A 16,332-nucleotide genomic window follows, 5' to 3' on the forward strand; every position below is an offset into this window, starting at 1 on the left:
ATATATATATATGACAACTACTGTGATAGTCGAGTTTGGCACATTTTTACACCGTTATTGCTAGGATTTCAAACTCATGTGGCTTAACAATTGTATTTGCGCTGTAACAGATCATGCAGGTTAGTAACGTGTCTTTAATGTTTATGTGTTGTGGGGCAGGCGTTATTTGATGAACTCCCGAATTATAATTAAATTTTCCTTAAAAGGGTATACATCGGTAATTGTGTATCTAGATCTTTCATAGCACATATACAGCAAATATTCCATGAAAGGATATGAACGTACAAAGATGTAAAAGGGACGTACCCTTTGGGGCGAAAGGACCCAGGTTCGTAGCCGGAAGTTCAACTTTACAAATAAACAAAAATCTTGGAAATCTTGCACAAAGACCATGCCCGGAGTGAAGAAGCAGTAGCCAAAAATCGTCATGTCTAAATGTTAGCTTGCTGGTGGAGTTAAGCAAACTTATATCATTATCTGTATATATCCTGCTATAAATTTTGCGTGTACCTACACACTTGTTTCTAAAAACTGTCAGAGTGTCGAGTCTGTCACATCAGTCATCACAGTGACATGTATAGTTGCTACTACTCTCTAGCCTAGACTAGGTCGATATGGTATGAATAGTTCAGATAAATCACAAATTTAGTCATAATGTCATCAACAGGCCACAGCTTAAATTATTGTTGTTATAACTTAATTATATACAAATATTACACTATGTCACTATCAACTGACTATGGATTTAAGAATTAATAAATATATATTTCATGTATATATACTAATTTTAAATTATTTTTTTTTTAATTATTGTAACTATCTTCGACACAACTAGGAGTATACGTAATATTTTTATTGTTATTGTTTCTTTGTACAGTCATTTGATTTTGTTATGTCAATGCTGTAGCATGGTGGAACTAATATTTACTTTTTGTTGAGTTGTAGCACAATGTTGGGAAGATCAGTTAGAAAGCGAAAAGTGCGACCTTGCTCTGCCACAGAACACCACCAGGGTTGTAACAGTTGGACCAGAGACATAGACAACAATGACACACCAGTTTTTACAAATGGGTCACCAGACTGAACTGGATTCACGACTCATCACGCCACTAACTCTACTCCTTTAGGTCACATACATTTGTACATTGGATCATCATCAGACGTCATTTATGCAAACCCCCAGAGCTCTGCATTAGTATGTTCCAGTTCACAGTTGATAATTTACCAGGTAATCATCAGATTTACAAAAGCAGTATATTACTTTCAAGTTAAACCCCTACATGTACATGTGATTCTAACATATAACAATTACAGAGTTTTGTGTAAATTGTCAGACGCAGATAAGCGAGGATATATACATGTATGTACATGTAATATTAGCACAAACTAGTACAATTTAAGTAATTATTTACAGCTTGTCATGCAGTCTGCTATAAACCAGTTAAAAATCTTTAGTATTTAGGTGTCGACAACAGCTTTAATTTATATATATACTAGAATTTATTGTAATCTTCATCCTGGAAGATTCTAGGAGTTGCTCAAATAGATGAGTATCTTAAATACGCTGTACATTTAGGTGCCAAGCTTTGTTAATTTTAGGCTGGAAGCATTATGACAACAATTTCATTTGCATAAAATCATTGGCCCTACTGGTTGCTGGGCTACTGTTGATTCCAAATTATGGTTGATATTTATTAATGAAAATTATAGTACAGGTTGAATTTCAGTTAGCATGAACACTGGGACTAATTTGAAATGTTATGCTTTTAATTATGAGGGTACCTAGATGTTGTTAAGCAGCTTGTTTGTTTTTGTTAGGACAACATTTACCATGCTTACTTTGCATAATCTAGGCCTTCTTATGATAATCAAAGTTTCAGGTCACCTAGACCTCAAATGGAAATAAGTTTTCATTTGGGCAACCTGGTTCAAACCCAAGACGAGACAGAGAGTGGTTGCTGCTGTTATACTAAATGTTTGTTTCTTCTTACATGGATTTAGACTCTAGTATACAGGTCCTCATAGTCATTCTTTGAAATTTGCATTTGCCTGAGTTGATCCAGTTCTTCTTGCCTTGTATTTATGGGCAGTTTTATACATTATAAGAAATTCACTTCTACATAGACATCTTACACATTCAGGTATTTCCCATCCAATCTTTTATGGTAATATACTTTACAAAGTACAAAATGTCAGTTTACCTCAAAAGCTAACAAAACATTAAAGCAAACTTATAAAGAAGGAAAACTGTTGCCTGCATAAAAAATGGCATATTTTGGCTTCAATATTAATTCACTTGCACAGTCTTTGCATCGGACAAAAACTCATTTATTCCTAAACCAGTTGCTGGGTTATGTTCCTGTAATATATGTTATGATGATATGATACTAAACCCCCATTGGAGGGATGGTGCTAGATATTTCATATAATGAAGACATAATCTTTCGACCAGTTAAATTGAGGTCTGGAGCTGGCATGTCAGTAACTGTTAGTAGTCCATTGTTGATTTATGTAATGTCGTCATTTTTCCATTTTTGTTTTGTTTGTTTTGTTACCTATTCTGATATTGGACTCGGACTTCTTTAAACTGTGTGATTTTTACTGTGCGTATTGCTGTGTGTTTGTTTGTTCTGCATTTGGTTGAGATTTTAAATAACTTGTTTAACCCCTCCGCAGTTTAGTACCTGTTCCAAGTCTGGAGCCTCTGGCCTATGTTAGCCTTGTATGAATTTTTATTTTAGTTCATATATTTGGGAGTTTAGTATGACATTCATTATCACTGTTCTGGTACAAATTTTGGCTGAAGCCATTTCTGGTTTTTAGGTGGATCGCTTCAGATGCTTGGTCCCAACTGCAGATGTTTATCCTGCTATTACCCCACGGGTTTTATTACTGTTATTTCAGACCTTTAGTAACCGTTTAATTGTAAGTTCCACAGCACCCAGTACATACAGATTTATCAGAGAGGACAGTCTTTCTTTTTTCATGAGTTCAGATCTCTAATTGTTTTAATGAATACATTTCCTATCTCTCTCTATGGATTGTTAAGGTATTGCTTACTTGTACATTTTGTATCTCTCTCAACAAAAATTGTGACATTACTTTTACTAGGTTTGGATATTTTTTTAGGAAAATTTAACAGATGTGTCCAAAAAAAATAAAAAATTGAGGTTTGTCAGTTTTTAAGAAGGTATTAAACACTCCAGGCCTTTACATTTACCTTAACCAGAGTCATGCTGAAGTCTAGCAAATATTTTCTTATCTTGTTGTTGGCTAAACTTGGTATGAATTCAGTGTGTTTGAAGCTGTCTTTTCAATTTTTTGAGGATTATTAAAGGGTCGGAGATCCAATGCTGACAACTTAATACAGGGGTTACAGAAGAATTATTTTTTTTCTCGATTAATTATGCTTTAAATTGTATTGGTATTACATATGTAACATATACTTCCATGTAGCTATTTGCTGTACAAGAACTTTAGGAGATCCTATTAGCTTTAATGTTTGGATAGTAGAATCCTCAATAGTAAGTATGTTTTCGTAGCAGACCGACATCCTCCAGATGGGGTTGACTTAGGTCTAGGCACGGAAATGAATCTTTGTAGTGGCATGATTGTCAAGCATGTTGAAAGTTAACTCAGAACATGAAACTATGAGGATCCACCATATTTCTTAATAAAACATGTAGCAGGTAATGACACAGGTAGTTCTAGAGTGGGATTTTTGCACAATGAGACGAAGAACATGATCAGATGGATTATGCGGTTCATCAATTCTTAAGTAAGTATGGTCTCAAATTTGACCAGGTTATTGCAAAGCATGGACTTGTGTTGCTGTAGAATATACAACTATATTATTGCCTTTGTAATTAGTTGTCAGGGTTGCTACATAAAATATTATAATTTTCGATCAGACCAGAAATTTTTCAACTGGATGTTTTTCACTTGTCACCCTTAACATGCTTATGAAATGAATTGTTAAACATCTTGAATATATATTTGATGATATACTATAATATACTATGTTTAATGGTATACAAATACAATCATATATCTTATGGTTTGGTGTAGTTTTGGTTAGTATTTTTATCTGTGTAGGTAAATATGTTTTTGAACAGTTGTTCACAAAACATCATATAGATTATTTAACATATATATGTACCAAGTTGTACTTTGAATAAAAATATCTATCTATCTATCTGTAGTTATCTCATATCTGGTTCACAGCTTTGCAGCGAACCGCCCTTTTTATGGCGGTTGACAGAGTCTCTGTTTTCCTCCGTCAATGTGGCAGAATTCGCTGCATAGAATCTTAATGTTAACTATGAAATTTTAGGTTTTTGGATGATACAGACTACACTTGTGTATCCAACGGTGTTTTCTAAATTTGAAGAACCAGTGTATCACACGGTGCATCTTTACATTTTCATATATATCTATCTATCTATCTGCATTTTACAGCAAGGTTGCCATATTATCTTCGGGTAACCAACCATATATCTATCTACATATACATCTATCTATCTATATATATATATATATCATATGAATCTATATTATGAATAAAAGCTGTGGCCAGATATCGCCAAACCATATATGTATTTTGTTTTAATGGCACCATCTGAGGTAACAGACACTTTTCGATTAAGATATTGTATTTCTTATTCTAATCAAGTAAAAAAATATGACGAATATGATGCGCTTTTTTGTGATTTACACTCACAATAACAATAAGGGAGAGAGCCAAATGTACATTCATGTTACTTGCACAACTTGTAAAAATACATACAGCTGATGGTTGTCGAAAAAGGGAAATTGAAAGAATCACAAGGAGCAAATGATTTTTCCGGGGTTGTATAAATGAATAAACTCAAAAACACTTTTTAATGAGTTAATTGCATTTTATTTTCGAAATTATCATAACTTAATTTGAACGTTCTTCACAAGAATCACGCCACACACTTAGTATTTACCTCTTAAAAATGTTTGACAATACACTGGAAGTGGATTGAAATAAAAGGCGACATTTTTTATTTTTGTCCCGATTTTGCAAAGCATTTTTATCTCTATGGAATAGTTTAGATGACTGTTTTGTGCTTCGCAGTTTTCAATCCTAATTATATAAACAATGTTAGATTGTTTTCTTATTTTATTGCTTTGTGTAGTTTTCCATGTTAAATATTATTGCATACAGTTCTCATTTATGCATTCGTTTAACATAATTTAATGTTCAGTGAACTCTATATTACTTAACGGACACTAACTGTTACAGTACATTATACATGCAATGTTCACATTTTTAATAAACAACAAAGCAACTCTGGAAATTTTTTCAAACATTACCAAATATTATTTTTTAAGCTGAAAGCTACGCATTCATTCCCCAAATACCGTTCATAAACTGTCATGATTAAAAATAAAAGATAAAAGGTTACCATCGATCTCTACAATCTTTGTTTTTTTTTTTATTTTAAATATTTGATATGCTCCTTAATTTGATTTGAAGACGTACAGGGAACGTGTAAAGGGAATATTAATTTGTAATGTATACAAAAAATAATCTTTTAAAATACGTGAAAATGATATTAAAACCAGAAAAAAGACATCAAATCACTATATGTTAAAATAGAAAAAGCTAATACAGAACCTATCTGTCCTTTATTAAAATATCAAAATGTTCTTGACTTATACCCAGAAACATAGCGCAAGACGTTCCAAATATTTCATTCTGATCATGTTTGTCCTTTTTGTAGTTTGAAATATACATAAAACCACAAATCAGTATATGTAATTGTTCCGACAAATTGAAATATATGAAAATGGATTTAGAGAGGCGTTGTGAAACTATAGGTCAAAGAGTACCAGTAAATGTCAGTATGTTTCCAGAATTGATGATATTGTCTACAGGTACGTCAATTGTCCAACGAGTCATGCAAGAATATGTATCGTTTTATTTTGTCATTATATCAACGTTTTAATGAATTTTCCTCAACTAATACCATAGGGAAATATTTGGATGGTTTACAATAAACTTTAGCATACTGACATGACCGCAAGCGAATTGTAGAGAAATGATTATACATGATGTTTAAATGATTATTCTTATATCTGTAAATAATGTCTGCAATAATGGACACTTATAACATACAATACACCAGAGAAATGCAACACAATTACACATGATAAAATCATTATTTTTCACTAAACAGTACATTATGTGTAAACTATTCTAAATAACAAGTAAGTTTCAGTCCAATTTTATTTTTCTACGTTTTGCAAGACTATTTCCAATGCTCAATTGAAATGTCGAATACATCGTCTCCACTAAACAAAGTTTTCCTACAAACCTGGGAATCGTAGATACAAATGCATTGTACGAAAAAATGTTACTTTGTTTAGAATCGAAGATGTTTTTTGTTGATTTTTGTTGAGTATGGTGGAATGATATTTAAACAAACAGTCGGCATTCCTATGGTTAGTAATATAGTACATCCCTACATACTGACTTGTTCTTGTACTCATATAAAGCAGAATTCATACAAAACCTGCTCAAAGACAAAAAAAAAGAATAAAAAAATCTTGCAATGTTCTTTAATTTCACATCAAAAATATTGATGACGTCATGTCACTGAATAACCAAGATTTCAGTGAGTGTTTGCATCTTATTTATCCAAGTGAACTCAAAATTAAGGATACTGCCGCGACTAAAACATTTGCTTCATATCTCGATAATGTCACAGATGAACGACTTCAAACAGACTACTTATATATGACAAACCAAGTGATTTCAACTTCACACTTCTCAGCAGTTTTTACGGTTACAAGCACGAAGTAGTTGGTCGATACGATACATCTGTTTCTCAACCCACTAGCGACATATAGTCGTCTTTAGATACCAGATTAGTCGTTTATTCTGTACTTTTACCGATTGTGACCTTTTGACTGAGTGGGGGTTCGTATGGCGGGTGATGCATGTATAGCAGGAGCCGTTTACAGGCCTGGTATGTTTGATGAGTTTTTTACCCTGTTGACGCACCAAGTTTCGCTCCTTTTGGAGTTCATGCGAATCCCTCAGTTTGTGTTAGTTAATTTCATGTGTCTTCTTAATCGCTTTGTGAGATTTGAACATCGATAACCTACTGTTGCTTATATAAATGCGTGACAGATATATGTACAGATTTGAAAAATCCGGATTGATGCGTGACGTTTTATTTTAACTAGATTTTTTGAAACTGCAACATAGTTGTGAAATTTTTAGGAGTTGCATACTTCAACAAACAGTCGTTATTCTTATAACTTGTTCCTGTGTTTGCCTACAGAACAAACTCTGTTTGTACTTACAATGCATATCAAACAATACTAAACAAACCATAGAAAGGAGAGGAAATCACTTTAGTAAAAAACAATTATGTTTACTTGAGATATATATTTGATATGTAAAGAGGATTACAGAAACTATCAAAAATATTGAACAGTACAACATACCAACCAACCGCAAACACCCAAATCTGACATGAAAAACACAGTCATGATACAGATAGCCCGAACAGGTACAGGCAAAATTGTAGTGGGTTTTAACCATTTTTCCCCACGCGGCGCAGAAGATTCTTACCCGACTGACGCACATGCATGTCAAATTGAAGGTCATATAATTAAGTCTTAATCTGACAACGTTGGTATATATGATCTATACTATTTATTAAAACTGACAAGTGTTATCGTACATCACCTTCATTTGAACTATTACCATTTTTACTTATAATTGATAACACATTAAAGCATATAGTTGTTACAACTATATGGTAGAAATGTGTAGAACTTTATAATATGCATGTTTATTTGGATAGGTCGACGTACCGCTTTCAACCACGAGTTTAATCTATGCAGTATAGTATGGTCTAAATAGTCGTGGTATGACGGAATGTGACACAATTCAAGGGAAAAAAACCAACAGCCTGATGTATACATGGTATACTACTAGTATAATAATAAACCATCCCAAAAATTGAAAATAGCAATGAAAACCACTGCATTACATGTTTATTTCAGGCAGATGACGAATGTGGCGGGATTTAACATGTTTGGGAGCACTCATAACCGCTTAACTTAAGAACCGTAAAAGTCCTCAGATCGGCACAAAATTTCCGAGCTTGCAAAACTGACCATTTCTAAAAGCTAGTTCTTTTAAAGCTAAATTTCACCTTATAAATATAATATTCTTCTAGATTAAATTGTCAATGAGTACATCTCCGACGGTGTTAAGACGTCATGAACCGTCTGAGAAAAGCATAACCTTGAGCAAGCCAATAATTGATAAGTATCGATAGGATATAGGACCATTAGTGGTAATACCGGGGAAGCAAACACATATATATGTAATTATTTATAAAAACAACTAAATTGGTACATATAGAAACTATTTTCATTGGTTAATTGATGACGTTAAGAATCAGATAATTGAAACGTACAATGTGTATATGAATCGTGTCTTGATTTTTTTAGCATCATAAACAACATCACCGCGAAAAGGAGGATATGATATCTAATGTGTTATAAGATTCCAACAGATACAGCCGACCTTTCAAGGCAAGCCTCTCTACATTGTGCATCTATGAAAGGATTCGTTACATGAGTTAAGTCATTTGTGGTAACGAAATTCCCGACTTAAAAATTTATCAAATATGCACAGACAATGTTCATTGATATCTAAATCATCACTTTAGACAAGCATGGCATAGGAGTTCGAAAATCTACACGGCATATGAAGAAGCTTCAGTATAAGAAACATCACCATTGAAAAAGAAAAATTAACAATTAGTATAGAATTTCCCGTATGAAACTAAATATACAAAAATAAGAGAATTTAGACGGATGTGTATAGTTGCGATACTGTTGTCAGGACATTAAAGATGGTATTTTTGGGAATTAATATTGATTCACTCATAGGGTCGGAAATAAACACATTTATTCTAAAACCAGTTGTTGGCATGATGCGGGTTATGTTCTTCTCGTATATTTTATGATGGTATGATACTAAACCCTAAACGGTAGGGATTGTGCTTGATTTTCATATGATGATAATCTTTCAATCAGTTTAATTGAGGTCTGGAGCTGGCATGTCAGTAACTGCTAGTAGTCATTTGTTAATTTATGTTCATCATTGTCATTTTGCTTAGTTTCTTCTGTTACCTATTCTAACATCAGACTCGGACTTCTTTTAAACTGAATTTTACTGTGTGTATTGCTGTGTGTTTGTTTATTCTACATTGGCTAGAGGTATAGGGGGAAGGTTCAGATCTCACAAAGCATGTTTAACCCTGCCGCATTTTTATGCGTGTCCCAAGTCAAGTTTAGAGGTCTACTAAAGCCAGCTTCCTCGCTGTGTTGAAGACCCATTGGTGGTCGTAAGCTGGTTTATGGTCTTTGGTCGAGATGTTGTCTCTTTGACACACTCCCCGTTTCCATTCTGAATTTTATTGTGTTTGGTCATACACCGTGATTAAAAACAATATGGGAACAAATCTGCTTTTAAAGGGGCAAAATTATTGCCCATATAGCAATACCTACGTCGCAACATGTCAATTAACTAATTTAATAAGTCTATCTAACATAATGTACATATCTTTGGATATGTTCCTGTTTATGAATAAGAAACAGATCGTACACAGTTTAGACATGAATCTAATGAAATATTTATGCGATTAAATTGTATTTGTAAACAAATCAACGCGAAATATGATAGAGAAGAGGTCTAACGCCACCAATTAGGATATTAGCGTGTGTAATTTATTCTCTTAATATTAGTATCAAATTTATTAGATAATGTTTTGGGCATTCTTTATGTCATCTGTAACAGTTCTGAAATTGATTGGTCTAAATATCTTAGCTTTGTAATGGTTTACACTTAACGTTGAAGCTAAAACATTATAGAATGATATAATTCTTATTATTATTACCTTTATTATTATTTCATGTACACATAGCCTTATGGTATAAAACCACTAATTCATAGCCCCATTGCTTTCTATGTTAAATTCTGCAATTTCAAGCATTAATGGCTACTTTGTCTTAAGTTCAAATAAAGTAGCAGTTATTTCATGTCAAAACTATACCTTATCCTGACTTGTGCTGAAAAATTCAACATACCTTTAATTGCATATTAGAGCGTACTGGTTCCCGGAAGTTTGATAGTACAAAAACAGGTACTTCTGATCAGAACAACAGGGCAAATGAGCCCTCCTAATAAAATTGTATATACTTCTTTATTATTCAAAAGAAACTTTCAACAAGGGTTCTACAGTGATCCCAAGTCCCCAAGCTTTCATTTGATACCAAAACTACCCAAATATTCCACCTATTGACAAAGATACAGCTATGCGTAGGAACTATTTTGTTTAAAATATGTACTACTTTCTTGTATGTTCTTTCCGACCGGGCCTTAATTAGTGGTTCTATACCTATAACAGCACCTAACTTGTTATATTGACTTCTGCTTGACTTAATTTCCTTCTATGATCTATTTCTAGCATAGAAAAACACATAAAGCTTAAGTCAAAACACAATATCACTGAATTCAAGCTCAAATTGGACTGGTAGTAACATATGCGTTATACAAAGAAAACTCCATAGGAATACTAATAGTGACAGATATGACATTTCTTCAATGTTTACCAGTTCTTATTTGTTAATATCTACTCAAATAACAGTGTCCTTACATATTTGTCTTATTTTTATCAAAGATTCTTCCTTGAATATAAATACAGTGGTCCAAACATAAAAAATAATAGATAATTTTGACCCCCCTTTTTTCTACATGTTGAAAAAGGAGAGTGATTTGGTAAAAACCATACTTTTATGTTTAAACATGGATCAAAAAGAGCAATTTATGTATCTCCCAGCTAGACAACTTGCTAAACTGGTTATAAAATGCATTTCAAGTGAGATTTTGGAAATCCTATATAAGTATACATCAATTTCATTTGAAAATAAATGATTCACTAAGAAACTCAATAAAACATGAACACTCACTAGATAATTTGACCAAAAGCAATATTTATGCTACTAACTAGTCATAATATACATGTTTCATTGGTTTCAGTCTAAGGTAATGGAAAAATTTAAACTTCAGGTAAAATCTTAACTGTGTGCATGCTAAATGCTCAAAAAAGGCTGAAATACCTTATTGTAGCAATTTGAGGGTTGTAATTTGACACCAACATAATTGTTACATCAAAAAAATAATGTAACATGATAACTGACAACAAATGTGACTAATTTTCATTGTAAAGGGTATGATTTCTAAAAATAGAATTTCACATGCCTTTCAGTAATAGGTATAAAACCACTAATTCATAGCCCCATTGCTTTCTATGTTAAATTCTGCAATTTCAAGCATTAATGGCTACTTTGTCTTAAGTTCAAATAAAGTAGCAGTTATTTCATGTCAAAACTATACCTTATCCTGACTTGTGCTGAAAAATTCAACATACCTTTAATTGCATATTAGAGCGTACTGGTTCCCGGAAGTTTGATAGTACAAAAACAGGTACTTCTGATCAGAACAACAGGGCAAATGAGCCCTCCTAATAAAATTGTATATACTTCTTTATTATTCAAAAGAAACTTTCAACAAGGGTTCTACAGTGATCCCAAGTCCCCAAGCTTTCATTTGATACCAAAACTACCCAAATATTCCACCTATTGACAAAGATACAGCTATGCGTAGGAACTATTTTGTTTAAAATATGTACTACTTTCTTGTATGTTCTTTCCGACCGGGCCTTAATTAGTGGTTCTATACCTATAACAGCACCTAACTTGTTATATTGACTTCTGCTTGACTTAATTTCCTTCTATGATCTATTTCTAGCATAGAAAAACACATAAAGCTTAAGTCAAAACACAATATCACTGAATTCAAGCTCAAATTGGACTGGTAGTAACATATGCGTTATACAAAGAAAACTCCATAGGAATACTAATAGTGACAGATATGACATTTCTTCAATGTTTACCAGTTCTTATTTGTTAATATCTACTCAAATAACAGTGTCCTTACATATTTGTCTTATTTTTATCAAAGATTCTTCCTTGAATATAAATACAGTGGTCCAAACATAAAAAATAATAGATAATTTTGACCCCCCTTTTTTCTACATGTTGAAAAAGGAGAGTGATTTGGTAAAAACCATACTTTTATGTTTAAACATGGATCAAAAAGAGCAATTTATGTATCTCCCAGCTAGACAACTTGCTAAACTGGTTATAAAATGCATTTCAAGTGAGATTTTGGAAATCCTATATAAGTATACATCAATTTCATTTGAAAATAAATGATTCACTAAGAAACTCAATAAAACATGAACACTCACTAGATAATTTGACCAAAAGCAATATTTATGCTACTAACTAGTCATAATATACATGTTTCATTGGTTTCAGTCTAAGGTAATGGAAAAATTTAAACTTCAGGTAAAATCTTAACTGTGTGCATGCTAAATGCTCAAAAAAGGCTGAAATACCTTATTGTAGCAATTTGAGGGTTGTAATTTGACACCAACATAATTGTTACATCAAAAAAATAATGTAACATGATAACTGACAACAAATGTGACTAATTTTCATTGTAAAGGGTATGATTTCTAAAAATAGAATTTCACATGCCTTTCAGTAATAGGTATAAAACCACTAATTCATAGCCCCATTGCTTTCTATGTTAAATTCTGCAATTTCAAGCATTAATGGCTACTTTGTCTTAAGTTCAAATAAAGTAGCAGTTATTTCATGTCAAAACTATACCTTATCCTGACTTGTGCTGAAAAATTCAACATACCTTTAATTGCATATTAGAGCGTACTGGTTCCCGGAAGTTTGATAGTACAAAAACAGGTACTTCTGATCAGAACAACAGGGCAAATGAGCCCTCCTAATAAAATTGTATATACTTCTTTATTATTCAAAAGAAACTTTCAACAAGGGTTCTACAGTGATCCCAAGTCCCCAAGCTTTCATTTGATACCAAAACTACCCAAATATTCCACCTATTGACAAAGATACAGCTATGCGTAGGAACTATTTTGTTTAAAATATGTACTACTTTCTTGTATGTTCTTTCCGACCGGGCCTTAATTAGTGGTTCTATACCTATAACAGCACCTAACTTGTTATATTGACTTCTGCTTGACTTAATTTCCTTCTATGATCTATTTCTAGCATAGAAAAACACATAAAGCTTAAGTCAAAACACAATATCACTGAATTCAAGCTCAAATTGGACTGGTAGTAACATATGCGTTATACAAAGAAAACTCCATAGGAATACTAATAGTGACAGATATGACATTTCTTCAATGTTTACCAGTTCTTATTTGTTAATATCTACTCAAATAACAGTGTCCTTACATATTTGTCTTATTTTTATCAAAGATTCTTCCTTGAATATAAATACAGTGGTCCAAACATAAAAAATAATAGATAATTTTGACCCCCCTTTTTTCTACATGTTGAAAAAGGAGAGTGATTTGGTAAAAACCATACTTTTATGTTTAAACATGGATCAAAAAGAGCAATTTATGTATCTCCCAGCTAGACAACTTGCTAAACTGGTTATAAAATGCATTTCAAGTGAGATTTTGGAAATCCTATATAAGTATACATCAATTTCATTTGAAAATAAATGATTCACTAAGAAACTCAATAAAACATGAACACTCACTAGATAATTTGACCAAAAGCAATATTTATGCTACTAACTAGTCATAATATACATGTTTCATTGGTTTCAGTCTAAGGTAATGGAAAAATTTAAACTTCAGGTAAAATCTTAACTGTGTGCATGCTAAATGCTCAAAAAAGGCTGAAATACCTTATTGTAGCAATTTGAGGGTTGTAATTTGACACCAACATAATTGTTACATCAAAAAAATAATGTAACATGATAACTGACAACAAATGTGACTAATTTTCATTGTAAAGGGTATGATTTCTAAAAATAGAATTTCACATGCCTTTCAGTAATAGGTATAAAACCACTAATTCATAGCCCCATTGCTTTCTATGTTAAATTCTGCAATTTCAAGCATTAATGGCTACTTTGTCTTAAGTTCAAATAAAGTAGCAGTTATTTCATGTCAAAACTATACCTTATCCTGACTTGTGCTGAAAAATTCAACATACCTTTAATTGCATATTAGAGCGTACTGGTTCCCGGAAGTTTGATAGTACAAAAACAGGTACTTCTGATCAGAACAACAGGGCAAATGAGCCCTCCTAATAAAATTGTATATACTTCTTTATTATTCAAAAGAAACTTTCAACAAGGGTTCTACAGTGATCCCAAGTCCCCAAGCTTTCATTTGATACCAAAACTACCCAAATATTCCACCTATTGACAAAGATACAGCTATGCGTAGGAACTATTTTGTTTAAAATATGTACTACTTTCTTGTATGTTCTTTCCGACCGGGCCTTAATTAGTGGTTCTATACCTTACGTTTAAGATTTCAACGTTTAACATTTCTACTTTATATTTCACTTACATTGTATTACCTGGCAATAGGAAGAATAGTATCAGTAACCTTGATTTATCATTTTTTTTTATTAAATAGTGGAATAAAAGAATGAATGTGAATATAATATTGGGGAATGGGACTTCAGTGGGTATTATATATCTAGTTATGGCGTCATAAGTTCTTCAAATGAAAAAGCCTTCTAGTATATTTAGTGAATTTACAAGAAATATTCAAAATCTTAGTTATTTATATAAGTTAGAAACTTTTTGTGTATCAAATATAAACTCAGTGTTTAGATAAACGGACAACTGACGCAGTTTTCTGTACACTTTAAACAATCATTTTCTCTGTTGTTTACTTGTCGAGCCTTAATACTAAGTTGTGATTTTGTAATTTCTTACTGGACAGATCGCTGTGACTTTATACATATCAGCATTCATTGCTAAGTTATAATGGAAATTGATAGCGTATGGTACGAGCAAAATTTGATACTTTATTGCATTGTTTACGACATCATCGGATTACACCAAAATGATAACTTCATGCTTTATTTAAACAATCAGATTTCTATGAAAACAATCTTTCACGGGTTTGATGTTGACAACTTCTTTTAATAGAAGATACATTTAATATCTTGCATCAGTGTTCTTTTATTATCACAGGGATAATATTAACTGTATCACACTCTAAGATTTTCTGTAATTTACTCTTAGTTTAATTGTATAAATTAAATAGGAACAGTTAAAATAACTAGCATTTATATGTTCAACTTATATGGTGTCAGAATTTACAGTTAACACATGGGCCAACTTGGGTAATAAAAAGTTGTGGTTAAGGCTTGCAACTTGTTGTAGAAGGAACTCTTAAAAAAAGACACAAGGCAATTCGACTTATAGAAAGAAGACCACTCTCATTACAGGGGTCATCAAATTTCATCATCAAATTCTGACAGATGTGGCTAGGTATTAATACGTAAAGTACCGCTATACGATCGCTCTCAATCGTATTCCAGTATCGTAAAAATATAAATGCAAAATTTTAATACATTTGTTTTAACGTCAGTCTGTATGTTCTTACGTCGAACGAGCAAATATAAATCATTACATAAAATGAAAACAACACTTTATAAAATGTATGCGTCCGAAGCGCTTTTCTGGATTTACCTTCATCAGAAACGCTTGAAGCCGAATAGTTGAAAGCCACGGATGGATCAGAAACGAAACAGTTGAAGAGCTATATGACCGAAAAGGACCTTAAAATAATAGCCAAATCCATCTAAGTAGATATAAGAAGATGTGGTTTGAGTGCCAATGAGACAACTCTCCATCCAAGTCACAAATTGTAAAAGTAAACCGTTATAGGTCAAAGTACGGCCTTCAACACGGAGCCTTGGCTCACACCGAACAGCTATAAAGGGCCCCAAAAATGACTAGTGTAAAACCATCCAAACAGGAAAACCAACGGTCTAATCTATATAAAAAACGAGAAACGAGAAACACTTACGAACCAAATCAACAAACGACAACCACTGAACATCAGGTTCCTGACTTAGGACAGGTGCAAACAAATGCAGCGGGTTTAAACGTTTTAATAGGCGCCAACCTTCGCCCTACCTGAAACAATAGTGTAACATCACAACATAGAAAAACACACTATAAAATATCAATTGAAATGGCTTAACTCAATCAAAAGACATATTAACAAAAACAAGTGAACATACACTGAACGAATAAATTTGATCTATGACACAATGTCAATACAAAATTAATGAAACAAGGGGGTTCGATGTTTAACAATATCAGAAAGACAAACATAACCTTGGACA

General features: G+C 32.5%; 1 long non-coding RNA gene across 1 annotated transcript; it reads left to right on the forward strand.

The window, feature by feature from the left end:
* The first annotated feature begins 400 nt into the window (after nucleotides 1–400).
* Nucleotides 401–3,852, forward strand: LOC127715001 (uncharacterized). Its single transcript, XR_007988057.1, has 3 exons — nucleotides 401–617; nucleotides 946–1,228; nucleotides 3,543–3,852. It is a non-coding gene; the product is annotated as an uncharacterized LOC127715001 (long non-coding RNA).
* Nucleotides 3,853–16,332: the final 12,480 nt, after the last annotated feature.

Source organism: Mytilus californianus, unplaced genomic scaffold, assembly GCF_021869535.1.
Source record: "Mytilus californianus isolate M0D057914Y unplaced genomic scaffold, xbMytCali1.0.p SCAF_9, whole genome shotgun sequence".
Classification (NCBI taxonomy): domain Eukaryota; kingdom Metazoa; phylum Mollusca; class Bivalvia; order Mytilida; family Mytilidae; genus Mytilus; species Mytilus californianus.